Genomic DNA, 14,494 nt, shown 5'->3' on the forward strand with positions numbered 1-14,494 from the left:
TCTTACATAAGGAATGACTGTAGTTAAGCAGAAATTTGTGCACAAGGATTACATATTTCATTTTCTCTTTCCTATATGTCTTTGGGATTTGGACACATTCACTGATGTGTCCCCAGGTCATCCAGTGCATCATTTCTGTCTCATGGATAGCCTGCATATTGGGGTGCTATGGATGGAATTTAGAACCATTCAGAGAGTTTTGCTAATTTTAGGCAGGTTGCTGGGTGAAGCACTGTATGCCATCCAAACTCTGCATCTTAAGGAGGTGAGAAATCAAAATGGAGGTCAATCACGCCCACAAAAATTCCCCTGCTGTTGACTAGTCAGAGAATGGATTTGATGGAAGCCTGATCCCCTTCCCATTCAGACTACAACATCCCACCAACTGAAAGAGGAGGCATCCTAGTGAGGAGTTGCAGTGGAGGTGGGGAGTGAAACGCCCACAAATAAGGGTAATTTCTTGGTTTGCTGCAATATCATTGATTCGTTCAGTAAATGCAGAACAGCTGAGATGCTGCTGTGGAATGTGGGGTGTGCAGCACCCAGAGGAGCAGCCGAGGATCACTTCACATTTTCAGAAAATGTAGTGCTTCATCAAAGCATTCAGGTTTTTCACAAAATTTAAGCTACCAGAGTAGAGAAACAAAAGTCCCAGAAAGTAACATTTCGACTCTCGCACACTGTAAATATACAGAAAGCTTGAATATATATTAGATTTGGATATCTATTGTACTTGGGATGTCGAGGGGCGGGGGGGAACTTAATTCCACACTTAACTTCCTCTTACTTCATACTGGAAATTGTAAACAATTTTACAACACCAAGTTATAGTCCAGCAATTTTATTTTAAATTCACAAGCTTTCGGAGGCTTCCTCCTTCATCAGGTGAACGATGTGAAAATGAAATCCTCGAAAAGGATTTCATTTCGAGGATTTCATTTTCACATCGTTCACCTGACGAAGGAGGAAGCCTCCGAAAGCTTGTGAATTTAAAATAAAATTGCTGGACTATAACTTGGTGTTGTAAAATTGTTTACAATTGTCAACCCCAGTCCATCACCGGCATCTCCACATCATTCATACTGGAAAGTATTGTTGCCTCAGTGCACATAGTTATCTTTTGGTAACGTGTGACTCATTAAGAGAGTACACTGACAGGAATAGACAGTCAAGCAAAGCTAACTGTAACTAGATCAAGTGATTTGTTGTTGCTTCGGCTCACTCAACCTGGGGTTTTCACTGCCTCCCCAGACTTTTTAGGGCTGATTTTCCGAATGCGTGCTCCTAGTGTGGAGCTTTATATCAGGATATTCCGGGAGCACACCCGCGATGTCCTGATGTGTACTGCCGGCAGCCGAGGCTCTGTGCCAGTAGTGAAAACTGGCGCACAGCCTTTTGTGGAAAATTGCAGATACTCGGGTAGCAAATTGCTGTGTTGAAATTCATTGATTTTGTTGTGGGACGGCAGGACCAGCAGATCACGTACCCGACCAGCAATTTTATCCAAATAGCTGCAGCTAGCACTAGTGTGACTGATTATCACAAGTGGGCAATGGGCTATACCACCAGAGACTGAAATCTTCGTATGATCCCTCTCTGGCCTCCCTTTCCTCTATGCTGCATGACCTCTGTTGCATCCTTGTGGGAAGCATGACCTCTGCTTTCTTGCAGCTGCCGTCTTGTGTTGTGTAATTGCTAAAATCGTACAGCAGGTGGTAGTTTGAACACTCGAATGTCGTTATCCCCCCACCTGTTTGAACTTGGGAAGAGATCAGTAGGAAGTGAGTTTTCTTACCCAAACTCGAAAATACAGGATTTATCGAAATCGCCTCGAAACAGGTACTTAATAGTTAAACCATTATAAGAAATATCTCAATATCTTAACTTCAATATAATTGCATCTATATTTGTTACAATGGGGCTGAAACAATCAGCACTCACTGGATTTTAGCATTGTTTTCTGTCACTCTGCACCTTCCCTTTTGTTTCTGTTTTAGGTGCTGTCACTGTCAGAAAAAGCTTGCTTTCTCTGCATGTACGTGACTTCCATAGCTGAGCTACGTATGGCATGCAGAGGGGCTGCGGTTTATTTCCAAAACAATAAATCTATATACAAAGAATGACATCCATTCTACCTGCAACAACAACAACAACTTACATTTATATTGCGCCTTTAACGTAATAAAATGTCCCAAGACGCTTCACAAGAGTTTTATCAAACAAATTTTGACACCAAGCCACATAAAGAGATATTGGCTTGATCAAAGAGATAGGTGTTAAGGAGTGTCTTAAGGGAGGAGAGAGAGGTAGCGGCACGGAGGTTTAGGGAGGGTATTCCAGGGCTTAGGGCCTCGGCAGCTGAAGGCACGGCCGCCAATGATGGAGCGATGAAAATCAGGGATGCGCAAGAGGCCAGAATTGGAGGAGCGCAGAGATCTCGGAGGGTTGTAGGACTGAAAAAAGAGGGCAAAGCTTCAGCATCTTAACTAATTGACCATCAAAGATTATTTGCCTGTAGCTGTGCTTAATTTATATTTACTTCTTCCACAAGGTTTTCCACCTTGTGAATCACATCACAGTGCACACACATTTTCACCTCTATAAAAAAAATTCTAATTGCCAATGCTTCAAGGCAATGTGGCAATTTATCATTAATGGCTATGAATAGTTAATCATTATATAGTTATAATTATACCTGTCGATATTCTACAAATTGGTCTTCTTGGAACGGTTGTAGCAATCAAAGAGTTTTACGTGCTCTTTCTGGTTCATTCACTACCCACTGACAGTTCAGTGCCACTTGCTAATGTGGTAAATCCATTCAGCATAGCAGTGATGGTGATGCCAATCTGGCATCTTTCTGGAGCCAGGAACTGGAGTGGAAATCCGGCATGGGATGTTTGATCAGGGAATGAGCTAATCGTGGAACGAGGATGGGAATACCTTTCTAAACAGTAAGATGTAAAGAAAAGTTAACACATGAAAAGATGCACTGTGCTTAGTTGCAGAGATTCGGAAATGACAATTGTCAGTTTAAACATAGTTTGGAATTGAACAAAATTGTTCAGATAGTGGTGTTCAGTCACTCTTTTGTCCAGGATCATTTGCATTATGTTGATTCTGTAATTTATGTTGTTAATTGCTTCCTTTTGAACAACAATTTTCCTTCATTTAGCACCTTTCATGTCAATAAAATGTCCCACGGCCATCATCATAGAAGAGAAGTAGAGCAGGCAATGAGTCTGCCATTTTCCCCCAATCCCCATTAATAATATAACAATAACTTGCATTTATATAGTGCCTTTAACATAGGAAAACGTCCCAAGGTGCTTCACAGGAACATAATCAGACAAAAATTGACACCAAGCCAAAGAAGGAGATATTAGGACAGGTGACTAAAAGCTTGGTCAAAGAGGTAGGAGGTAAATAATGTGAAATATACGAACATATGAACAATAACGGACAGGAAAAGACCCTCTGGTTCATCCAGGCTGTCCCACACAATTGTGATACTTTGTTCATCACAATATGTACACTCCCCACCCCACCCAAAACCATGTGATCTCCTGGGAAAGGCAACAAAATGGATGAAAATCAGGCCAATTTGGGGGGGCGGGGGGGGAAATACCTCTCTAACCCCCTTACTCCAAGAGATCGCTCTGGCCCTGATAATGCCACGTAGAGCCTACGTTTTGTAAGAGGTGATCTCCGCCCTAGTTAGAAACAGGTCTCGCTCTCGTTTGAAGGAATTCAGTGAATTGACATCCACCGCACGAGCCAGCAGCCTTTACCAGAGGTCACTGCTTATTTTACTGTATCTAAAATGGTGCTCACTTTTAAGATATTACAGTTTATAAACCCAACTAATATGTTTGCCTTCTATCACAACATGTGCCCTGTGCATCAACCATGTACGTTTGTGTAATTGAAGGCTCTTTTTGAGATTGTCCTAGATTGATACATCAATGTTTCTTCAGCATATTTCAACAGAGGAACATTGATTTGTAGCATAACATAATGAGAACTGTTGGTGTACAAGTCAGAGTGCTATCAGGATATGAGCTAGCTTCATTAGTGATGTCTCATAAAAAAAATTCTGCATTAATAAGGAATCACAGGATACTCCCTTCAGCATCCATGTCTTGAATCATCAGTACTCATGATAACACAGGATGACAAGATAAACCCCATGATACATAAATACCAAGCTTTCATTAGCATTACACATGTGCTGTGCTGCTACAGAGCAGACCACAGGAATGATTCATATCTATCACACGCATATTTCATAACCAGAGATTTCCAACTAGGCAAAATCAAATGTCAGCTTGTCTATCCAATACAAATGTATTTATTTTTTTGCCTGTTGTCACTTAAATAATCAGGAACCTTTGTGGCAATTTCTGTGATACAGCCTTTTGCTCGACAACAGCTGCTATGATGCCTCAATAGGTTTCCCCATGGGATTCAGCCCCCTACCTCTGTTCTTGTAGGGAGAAGATGTAGGCTAACAGAGGGATGCAATGCAGGACAGGCTGGACCAGAGGTGTACTACACATGATCTACACTGGAATCTACAGGCACTTACCTCAATTTCTTGCCTTACAAATGTGCCCACTGCATTAACAATCCTTTAACAATCTTCCTTATGACCTCCACAAACATGCTTTCACCAACAGACCCCCAAATAGTCAACGGGAAATTGAGGAGCAAATATGTAAGGAGATTACAGACAGCTGCAAGAAAAATAGGGTGGTAATAGTAGGGGACTTTAACTTTCCCAACATTGACTGGGACAGCCATAGCATTAGGGGCTTGGATAGAGAGAAATTTGTTGAGTGTATTCAGGAGGAATTTCTCATTCAGTATGTGGATGGCCCGACTAGAGAGGGGGCAAAACTTGACCTCCTCTTGGGAAATAAGGAAGGGCAGGTGACAGAAGTGTTAGTGAGGGATCACTTTGGGACCAGTGATCATAATTCCATTAGTTTTAAGATAGCTATGGAGAAGGATAGGTCTGGCCCAAAAGTTAAAATTCTAAATTGGGGAAAGGCCAATTTTGATGGTATTAGACAGGAACTTTCAGAAGTTGATTGGGAGAGTCTGTTGGCAGGCAAAGGGACGTCTGGTAAGTGGGAGGCTTTCAAAAGTGTGTTAACCAGGGTTCAGGGTAAGCACATTCCTTATAAAGTGAAGGGCAAGGCTGGTAGAAGTAGGGAACCTTGGATGACTCGGGAGATTGAGGCCCTAGTCAAAAAGAAGAAGGAGGCATATGACATGCATAGACAGCTGGGATCAAGTGGATCCCTTGAAGAGTATAGAGATTGCCGGAGTAGAGTTAAGAGAGAAATCAGGAGGGCAAAAAGGGGACATGAGATTGCTTTGGCAGATAAGGCAAAGGTGAATCCAAAGAGCTTCTACAAATACGTAAAGGGCAAAAGAGTAACTAGGGAGAGAGTTGGGCCTCTTAAGGATCAACAAGGTCATCTATGTGCGGAACCACAAGAGATGGGTGAGATCCTAAATGAATATTTCACATCGGTATTTACGGTTGAGAAAGGCATGGATGTTAGGGAACTTGGGGAAATAAATAGTGATGTCTTGAGGAGTGTACATATTACAAAGAGGGAGGTGCTGGAAGTCTTAACGCGCATCAAGGTAGATAAATCTCCGGGACCTGATGAAATGTATCCCAGGACGTTATGGGAGGTTAGGGAGGAAATTGCGGGTCCCCTAGCAGAGATATTTGAATCATCCACCGCTACAGGTGAGGTGCCTGAAGATTGGAGGGTAGCAAATGTTGTGCCTTTGTTTAAGAAGGGAGGCAGGGAAAAGCCTGGGAACTACAGACCGGTGAGCCTGACATCTGTAGTGGGTAAGTTGTTAGAGGGTATTCTGAGAGACAGGATCTACAGGCATTTGGAGAGGCAGGGACTGATTAGGAACAGTCAGCATGGTTTTGTGAGAGGAAAATCATGTCTCACGAATTTGATTGAGTTTTTTGAAGGGATAACCAAGAAGATAGATGAGGGCTGTGCAGTAGACGTGGTCCACATGGACTTTAGCAAAGCATTTGACAAGGTACCGCATGGTAGGTTGTTACATAAGGTTAAATCTCACGGGATCCAAGGTGAGGTAGCCAATTGGATACAAAATTGGATTGACGACAGAAGACAGAGGGTGGTTGTAGAGGGTTGTTTTTCAAACTGGAGGCCTGTGACCAGCAGTGTGCCTCAGGGATCGGTGCTGGGTCCGCTGTTATTTGTTATTTATATTAATGATTTGGATGAGAATTTAGGAGGCATGGTTAGTAAGTTTGCAGATGACACCAAGATTGGTGGCATTGTGGACAGTGAAGAAGGTTATCTAGGATTGCAACGGGATCTTGATAAATTGGGCCAGTGGGCCGATGAATGGCAGATGGAGTTTGATTTAGATAAATGTGAGGTGATGCATTTTGGTAGATCGAATCGGGCCAGGACCTACTCCGTTAATGGTAGGGCGTTGGGGAGAGTTATAGAACAAAGAGATCTAGGAGTACAGGTTCATAGCTCCTTGAAAGTGGAGTCACAGGTGGATAGGGTGGTGAAGAAGGCATTCAGCATGCTTGGTTTCATTGGTCAGAACATTGAATACAGGAGTTGGAATGTCTTGTTGAAGTTGTACAAGAGATTAGTAAGGCCACACTTGGAATACCGTGTACAGTTCTGGTCACCCTATTATAGAAAGGATATTATTAAACTAGAAAGAGTGCAGAAAAGATTTACTAGGATGCTACCGGGACTTGATGGTTCGACTTATAGGGAGAGGTTAGATCGACTGAGACTTTTTTCCCTGGCGAGTAGGAGGTTAAGGGGTGATCTTATAGAAGTCTATAAAATAATGAGGGGCATAGATAAGGTAGATAGTCAAAATCTTTTCCCAAAGGTAGGGGAGTCTATAACGAGGGGGCATAGATTTAAGGTGAGAGGGGAGAGATACAAAAGGGTCCAGAGGGACAATTTTTTCACTCAAAGGGTGGTGAGTGTCTGGAACGAGCTGCCAGAGGCAGTAGTGGAGGCGGGTACAATTTTGTCTTTTAAAAAGCATTTGGACAGTTACATGGGTAAGATGGGTATAGGGGGATATGGGCCAAATGCAGGCAACTGGGACTAGCTTAGTGGTATAAACTGGGCGACATGGACATGTTGGGCCGAAGGGCCTGTTTCCATGTTGGAAACTTCTATGATTCTATAACAGTACCATCCCTTTTCAATGCAACCCACAAATCCCCAATCATGGCAGCTGATGATACCGGCACTCAAACCTTTGTCGGAAAACTCTGTGCACCCATCAACTTTAGTGTAACATACAATGAGTGGCCAAACATTTTGCGTGTATGTGCCTATTATTTTCTACACAGTGACGGTACGTGATGTAGGTGCTCTGGACCCTAGCCTTGTGCTTCCACTAAGTGGTATCATAGTGGCAAGAATACGTGAGGTGGTTTGCTGACCTCTGTGCATAGGAGCCTCTTGGAATGGAGGTTGCCTTTGCATCGTAGCAGCTGAGTTCTGCCATGGACCTCCTGCAGGCTCTGCCACTTCTTTTACTGCATGTTCAGCTTAGTCTTGCATACTTTCTGCTGCCTGTGGAGGGTTAAAAGAGTCTGGGTTGGGGGGGTGGTGAGGGGGGAAGGGTGGTCCAGGTACGCTGGTGTCCAAGCCCATTCCGGCCATGCTTCGACTACTGGGCACTCCTCACCATGGCCACTGATCGGCATGGTAGCAGACCTAATGGTACTGATGAGATCAATGAAGCCTTCTCTCAGGGTTCTCTGTAACTGATCTTGTGGAGGCCAGATGAGATAGCCCATTCCAATATGACACCTTAGGCCTCTGTGGCAGGAGTCTGAGTATCGATGTGAGTGCCCTTCACTCCCTTGCATGGGGGGCTTCACTGCAGATGTTAATGGCTCCCCCAATGCATTGAATCTAAAATCTTCATCCTCATGCCACTATTTGGGAGCAATGCAAAGAAAAATTATCCCTAATAAATCTGAGTCCAGCATGATGGCTGCTATGAGGAGTGGATATGTCATACTTTGCAGTAAAGGGTACTCTAATGAGGCTGGGGACTAGGGAACATTGCAGGACCAATGCAGAGGAAGGGCATCTTGCCGTGCTCACCACCACCTTCTCGAGGGCAATTAGGCATGGGCAATAAATGCCGGCCTTGCCAGCGACGCCCACATCCCGTGAACGAATATAAAAAAAAAATTTAAAAATCTATCCATGATATGCTTCCTTGGGAATGCCGAATGCTTAGAAAAAAAAACAAGCAATTGTGGCTGGAAAGACAGGTAGTTATGAAATTTGCTTCACCTCACTGGATACAGATTTTAGCCTGAATTCAGAATGATGTAAAAATACACCTGTCACATGCAAGCTGCATTTTGGCCAATCTTGGTGGGGTGGGGTGGGAGGGGGAAGTTGCAGAGAAGTCGGAGTTAAAATAAAAAGCTGACACAGACGAGGAAAATAGAGGAAAGTTGATTGATTGCAAATGATATAAAAATGGCTTAGAAATGACAGAAAAATCAAGTGGTCACGTAATTGGTTTTGAGCTTTGAAGTTGCTACGTAATTATAGTGCAGAACATGAAAGCATGTAATTTCTGGTTGCTGGGTTGAAATTTTGCAGGAACCTGTGTTAAGGAAACAAACATTAAATGATATATTTCTAACTGCTCAACTGAGCAATCGGTTCACAAATTGCCATTTGAGCAAGCTTTATTGTGAACTGTATGCAGAAACTCCAATAGTAATGGGTTGGCATTGCATTGAATAAGCCATGATTATATATCTAAAAAATATTGAAAGCATTCATCACACTCCATACATCGCACTTCAAAGTGTCAAAAGTATGCAAAGAAAAGGAAGAAAGGCAGTCGTTTTTCGTTGATTTATTCAGGCCTAGCAGAGAAAATTTACGAGCACCTCCCAATCTCCAAGTTTCCCTCATCAAATACCAATTAAACTCTTGATTGATCTGAGGCTTACAACAATTTGACTTTGTGTTCTTAAAGGAACAAGCTGGCTTGAAAGATTAATGGCACACTAAATATCATCGAAAATGTAAGGAATGTTGTATCGAAATCCCAATTAGCAATCGATATTAATTAAAGAGGAACAGACAAATCTTTTCCCCTTTTCTTGATGCAGAGACATTGGTAAATTCCAATCCAATTCTTCAATCATGTCTAAGGTTCATAAGTTGTCTAAGACCATTTTATCTGACCCAGTCCAAATTGTATGGATAGTTATCCAAACCAAACCAATCCAATCCAATCCAATCACAAGAGGACTGCAGTTGAACATTGAGTGAAATAGAATTGTCACCTTTCAGGTTGTTTTGTGCATTTTCTTTCCCAAAGAGAGGATTTGAAAATCTGAGCTAAATGTTTTTTAAGCAATAGTGTAACCTCACACATTTGGGGAAAAAAGGCTCCAAGATGAAAGGTGGTTAATATGCTAAATGGGAGTTGTTTTCTTCAGAGACTAAACAATAAGCAATTCTATAACTTGTCCAAATTATCAATAAAAACTCACACTCATTGTGTTGGAAAACCCTTTGCTCTCCGTCTCTGAAAAGAGAGAAAATAGGGCTTTTCAAGGCTGCAAAGTCAGTCAAGTTTTTTACAACAGAGACAGCTATGAAATAGTTATGCTCAGAAAGGCAGAGAATGCAGGGGAATTATTCTGTTGAAATTAAGTAAGACCCGTTGATGTGGGGAAGCATAGCATCTTCATTATTTTATATTATTGCGTGAACACAAGTTATATTGACTGAAATAAGTGAATCCAATCATAACCATTTTTTCACATGTTCATTTAAAATATATCCGCTTAATGATTCATATCAAGTCTTTTCTCACCAATTGTTTCCTTGCTCCGTCTTTGGTCAAATTGAAGCAGCATTCGTGCGAAAGACATGATTATCCAGTCCATATCACAAGAGGATGCTATTGTTACGTCCCTACATTGTGCTATCATACAAATAGATATAGGGCAGTGTGAATCAACACTCAGAAAAGTAAGGCACTCAGTGCACTTATGGGAGTGACGCATGCCACTAAACCTGAGAAGGCATCTATTGGCAAACTCAAGTTTGTAACAGTAATTAACTCCTTCCTGCCAGAGTCATCAAAGATGAAGCTAGACAGAGGTACATGAACTAACACTACTTTACACATCTATGATAATGCAATTAATAACATTGCAAGATTAAACATTTAGGACTTCATTCAGTATTTGTATATATTATTAATCGACAGAGTCCAGATCATCATGGGCACAATTGTAACTTAAGTGTGTCGAAATATCATAGCATTAGCTCGGTTTTATTAATTATAGTATAACAGAGTTATGTCCAATACCTAGGATTACAGGATGGCTTAACAAGGTTAAGAATAAAGTTTGTATTCAAAGTATCACTGACAAGTTTGTATTAATTAACTATCCCTCTATGAAATAAGCATAAAACCTTGTTTGGGTTAGCCCTTGGGGGGGGGGGTTCGGCTTCAGCCTTGTGGAGAGTCGCCATCGATGGTCATTGTCTTCTTTCTTCAGTCGTCTTTTTTCTCATTGTAACTTGACTAACCCTACACATCCATATTTCTCTGTGCTCAGAGCTACTAAATACAGTTGGGATCTACTGTACAAGTTTTCTTCTGTTTGAGTATACACTTAACCTTTCTTCATCTTCAAACATTTAACATTTTCCCTGCTTCCAAAGCTCTTTCTAACTCCCATTATCTTATTACCCTCTCTGAATCTGCCCTTCTATCCCTTCCAGAAAGATTCTAATTTGGGTGGTAAAAAGCATGATCTTACGTGACTTTATTTTTACTAACGAAATCCCACTTCAGGGACATTACTATTTTCTGTGAAAGTACAACCCAATTACTCTAGTGGCCTGCAATCTTGACAGATCCAGCTCAGTCTGGCACCTGATGATGAAGAGACGAGAGAAAGGAATGATTGAAAGATTCGGTGACAGTCCCTGTGTTGTGAGTGACAGCTTGGAGAAGGAAATGAGCTGCCAGTGACAGATGCGCTGGCTATAGTTGGACAGCAGCTGAAAAGGCACTTCATAAAAATAATGATTTTTGTACTCTTGCTACTTACTTCGTCTGTTTGGAAAGATTGAGCACTTCATGGTGCTGCTAACAGAACGGCTTGAGGTTTCAGGCAGTTACACTTTCGTTTTGTACTCTACGCCGGTTGCCAGCACAAATCCAAATGGCGTCTGACATGACCCAATGAATCATTACAGATAAGCTGCTTTTCTCTAACATTCAAATTCAGAATGCGTGTGTTTAAGTCGGAAAAAAAATGTCTGCAGAACAATGCGATGCTTCACTAGTGGATAACATGTACACAGCTACTGCTAAGAAGTTTTGTCCGTAGTATTGTGTGAAAGGGTGCATTAAATATTAAATGGTTCATATATCAAGATTCCAATGATCTTCGAATGGAGAACACTTCTTGGCAAATAATTTGGCACATTGACAGCCATATTGAAGTATGTGTTGTGCTTTACTTATACAGATATCTCAGCACCCCCCGCCCCCCAGCAAACACAAGATGTTCCAATCGGTTATCACAGTAAATGAAATGTTTTTATTGTAAATCGCATATTTATAACCAGCTACTCAGCATTTATCTGCACTATATCGTTCTGTTTAAATTCCACATTGAAGTCAGCTGTCAGAGGTTGTGATGTAAAGTGATCGTTTCTTAGGACTGCATCCCACCTGGTATGGAAGAAAATAGAGCGTTGTTACTCTGCTAGCACTGTATTGTCTCTACAATCTCAGTATATTTACTATCTGAACCAGTTACTTGTGATGGTATGCCCTGCAGTTAGGTTTCACATCATGAATGCTTTCAATGTAACTCCTCGAGGATTTAGAAATTTTTATTTCCGTTTCTTTGTCATAAAAAGGTTTGTCCTGTGGACTAGGGTCATCTGGGTCATGGATTGACGCTGCCCAAATGTATATGGTATAAAGTCCTTAACCATATTAGAAAGAGGAGACTTTTATCTGTCCTAAATTTGAACCTAAGTATCACAGAACAGTTTTCTAATGACTGTCTGTTACCTACTCCCCTTAAGTGAGTTTGAGGGAGACAGGAGCTGTAAAATGGAAAAATTAAATTTTGCTGTTGTATCACAAAGGGGTTTTAAAATGGAGTCGTTTACACTGCAAAAACACGTTATCCATAAATTGAATAGGATTGCTTGTTTAGGACTTTTATAGAGAAAATGGAAGATCCTTATCAAGATTTCTGTGTTGTGCCATGCAGCACTGGAATCCTCAGGTATTTTCAGTACCATCAAATAAGGAGCTTTTCACATACAGTTTGGTAACTCAAAGGTTAAGTATTTAATCATGGTTTGCAATCTCTGCAAATTGACTGCTATATAAACTCAGTTGCCAATGATAGATCAGTTTTAATGGCTCTTGTTCAAATCCCGAGATATTGCACTAGTTAGGAAAGTGTTCCATCACAGGAGGCAGTCAACGAACATCCAGCTTGCCCTTCCTGAATTGTGCCTTCTGCCGGCCTGCCAAAGAGTGGCATTAAATCCGAACAGCAACCCCCTCTTTGTCATGACAAACAACATAATGACCTTGTTGAATTTTTGAGCACACAGGTTTTGCAATGACCTAGCTTTAGAGTGCCTTGTTTGATCACTACTTCATAAATCCTCATTGTGCAGCTGGCCATCCCATTTATTGAAATGAAAACCTCACCAGCAAAAAGTGTTGTTCAAGTGGGCTGTCAAATCTCAACCAGCCTAATGTGGTCACTAAGCGTGTTGTCTGCAAACTTGCCAAGCTCGATGCTTTGGGCTTTTGTTCAAATCTTAGTTACAAACAAAATGTACAAAAGCAGTCAGGTGCTATTGCAAATTGCTAACTTAAGTGAACTTCACCATCAGTGAATGATATGGATCAACAACTATTTCTGAAAGGTTTTCTTTGCAATTTAGAATATCAAAAATGCCAAGCCATATGCATTTTGTAATACAATCCCACAGGAACATACAAACAGGAGTAGGCCATTCAGCCCCTCAAGCCCATGGCTGATCTGTAATTCAACTCCATTTCCCCATCTTTGATCCATATCCCTCGACACACTTACCTAATACAAATCTGTCGATCTCAGTCTTGAAAATTTCAATTGACCCAGCACCATATTGGAAAAACAGTGCAGACGACTATATATTCTGGCTCAAAGCATATTTTTATTTTTTATTTTTGTTACAATACCTGCACAGCATAATTTTCAGTTGAACTGTACAATAAGTCAGAAAATTCAAACGATAGGTTAACCCTTACTTTAAACCTACAGTGATAAAGTTGGGTACGTCTCATCAGTCATTATGCAGCTGCTTAATATTCTCATCAGGAATCCAAGACATGTTTTGACTGAGGCCTCAGATTACTGACTACCAAACAGCAGGTAGCAGGTAGCAGGCTCAGTTTTTACACTGGATTTCCATGCGTTAATATATATCCCACAACAACTTAGCATTAGGCATGTTAAAATCCAGTTGTCCAGTAGATACCTTCAATATTCATGTTCAAGTGAGTAATATTCAGAACCAAATGTCCAGTTGTCTGGGTAATTTAAAATTAAAAGGGAGACATGTACTGCCAGATGAAGCTATAACAAAGTATATGGTGTCAAATGAAACTCACAATAGGTAAGTATGGCTATTCTAAAATCAAATGACATTGAAAGCTGTGATCTAATTGTATGGTGGGACAGGCTCGAGGGGCTGAATGGCCTACGCCTGTTATGATGAAAACACTTGGTTACAGTCTTTCTGTACGTGCTGAGGCTGTGCCAGTTTAGTAGTCGATGATGAAAATGCTGGCAGTCTGCCCCAATAAACAACCCTTAGAACATTCTCGAGCAGGATCTTCATAAAAAAAACTATTGGGATTGCCAAAAGTCATTTTTATTGTCAAAATCAACTGCTCTTTTTACTTCATTAGTCCACCTCAGTTCTTCATATTTACCAAACCTTGGCAGCAATAACCTCCACACACAAGAGTCTCGTGCAATAAAGGAATTTCCATCAGCACAAGATGCTTATTACTTTATAATTTAATCATTCCTGAATATCTGCATGTTTTAGCTTCAAATACCCAACGGCAGTTACTGCCACTTGAACCGAAGATGCATAAGATTTAAACACATATGAGCCAAATTTCCTCAGCTTGGAAAAGGCCAAGACTCCGATACACCAGTTCTCGACTTTAGTTGGGAAATCCTGCCCAGCCTTGGAAGGGGCATATCCTCCGTCTGCCAATAACAAGGCTAGCCAAGCCAGAGTGGGCAGGGCCAGAGGTGGGGACTCCCTACGCTGGGAGTTCCTGCATCCTCAGCCTATAAAGGAACACTGGAGCCTGGTATATTGAGTCAGATCATATGTAT

The 14,494-nt window shown here is 41.3% G+C and overlaps 1 protein-coding gene across 6 annotated transcripts in view; it reads left to right on the top strand.

Moving 5' to 3' along the window:
- LOC137326342 (alpha-(1,6)-fucosyltransferase) overlaps positions 1 to 14,494 on the top strand; it is a 707,679-nt gene that overhangs the window by 642,657 nt on the left and 50,528 nt on the right. The window lies entirely within an intron of this gene.

This window comes from Heptranchias perlo, chromosome 10, assembly GCF_035084215.1.
Source record: "Heptranchias perlo isolate sHepPer1 chromosome 10, sHepPer1.hap1, whole genome shotgun sequence".
NCBI classification, from domain to species: Eukaryota; Metazoa; Chordata; class Chondrichthyes; order Hexanchiformes; family Hexanchidae; genus Heptranchias; species Heptranchias perlo.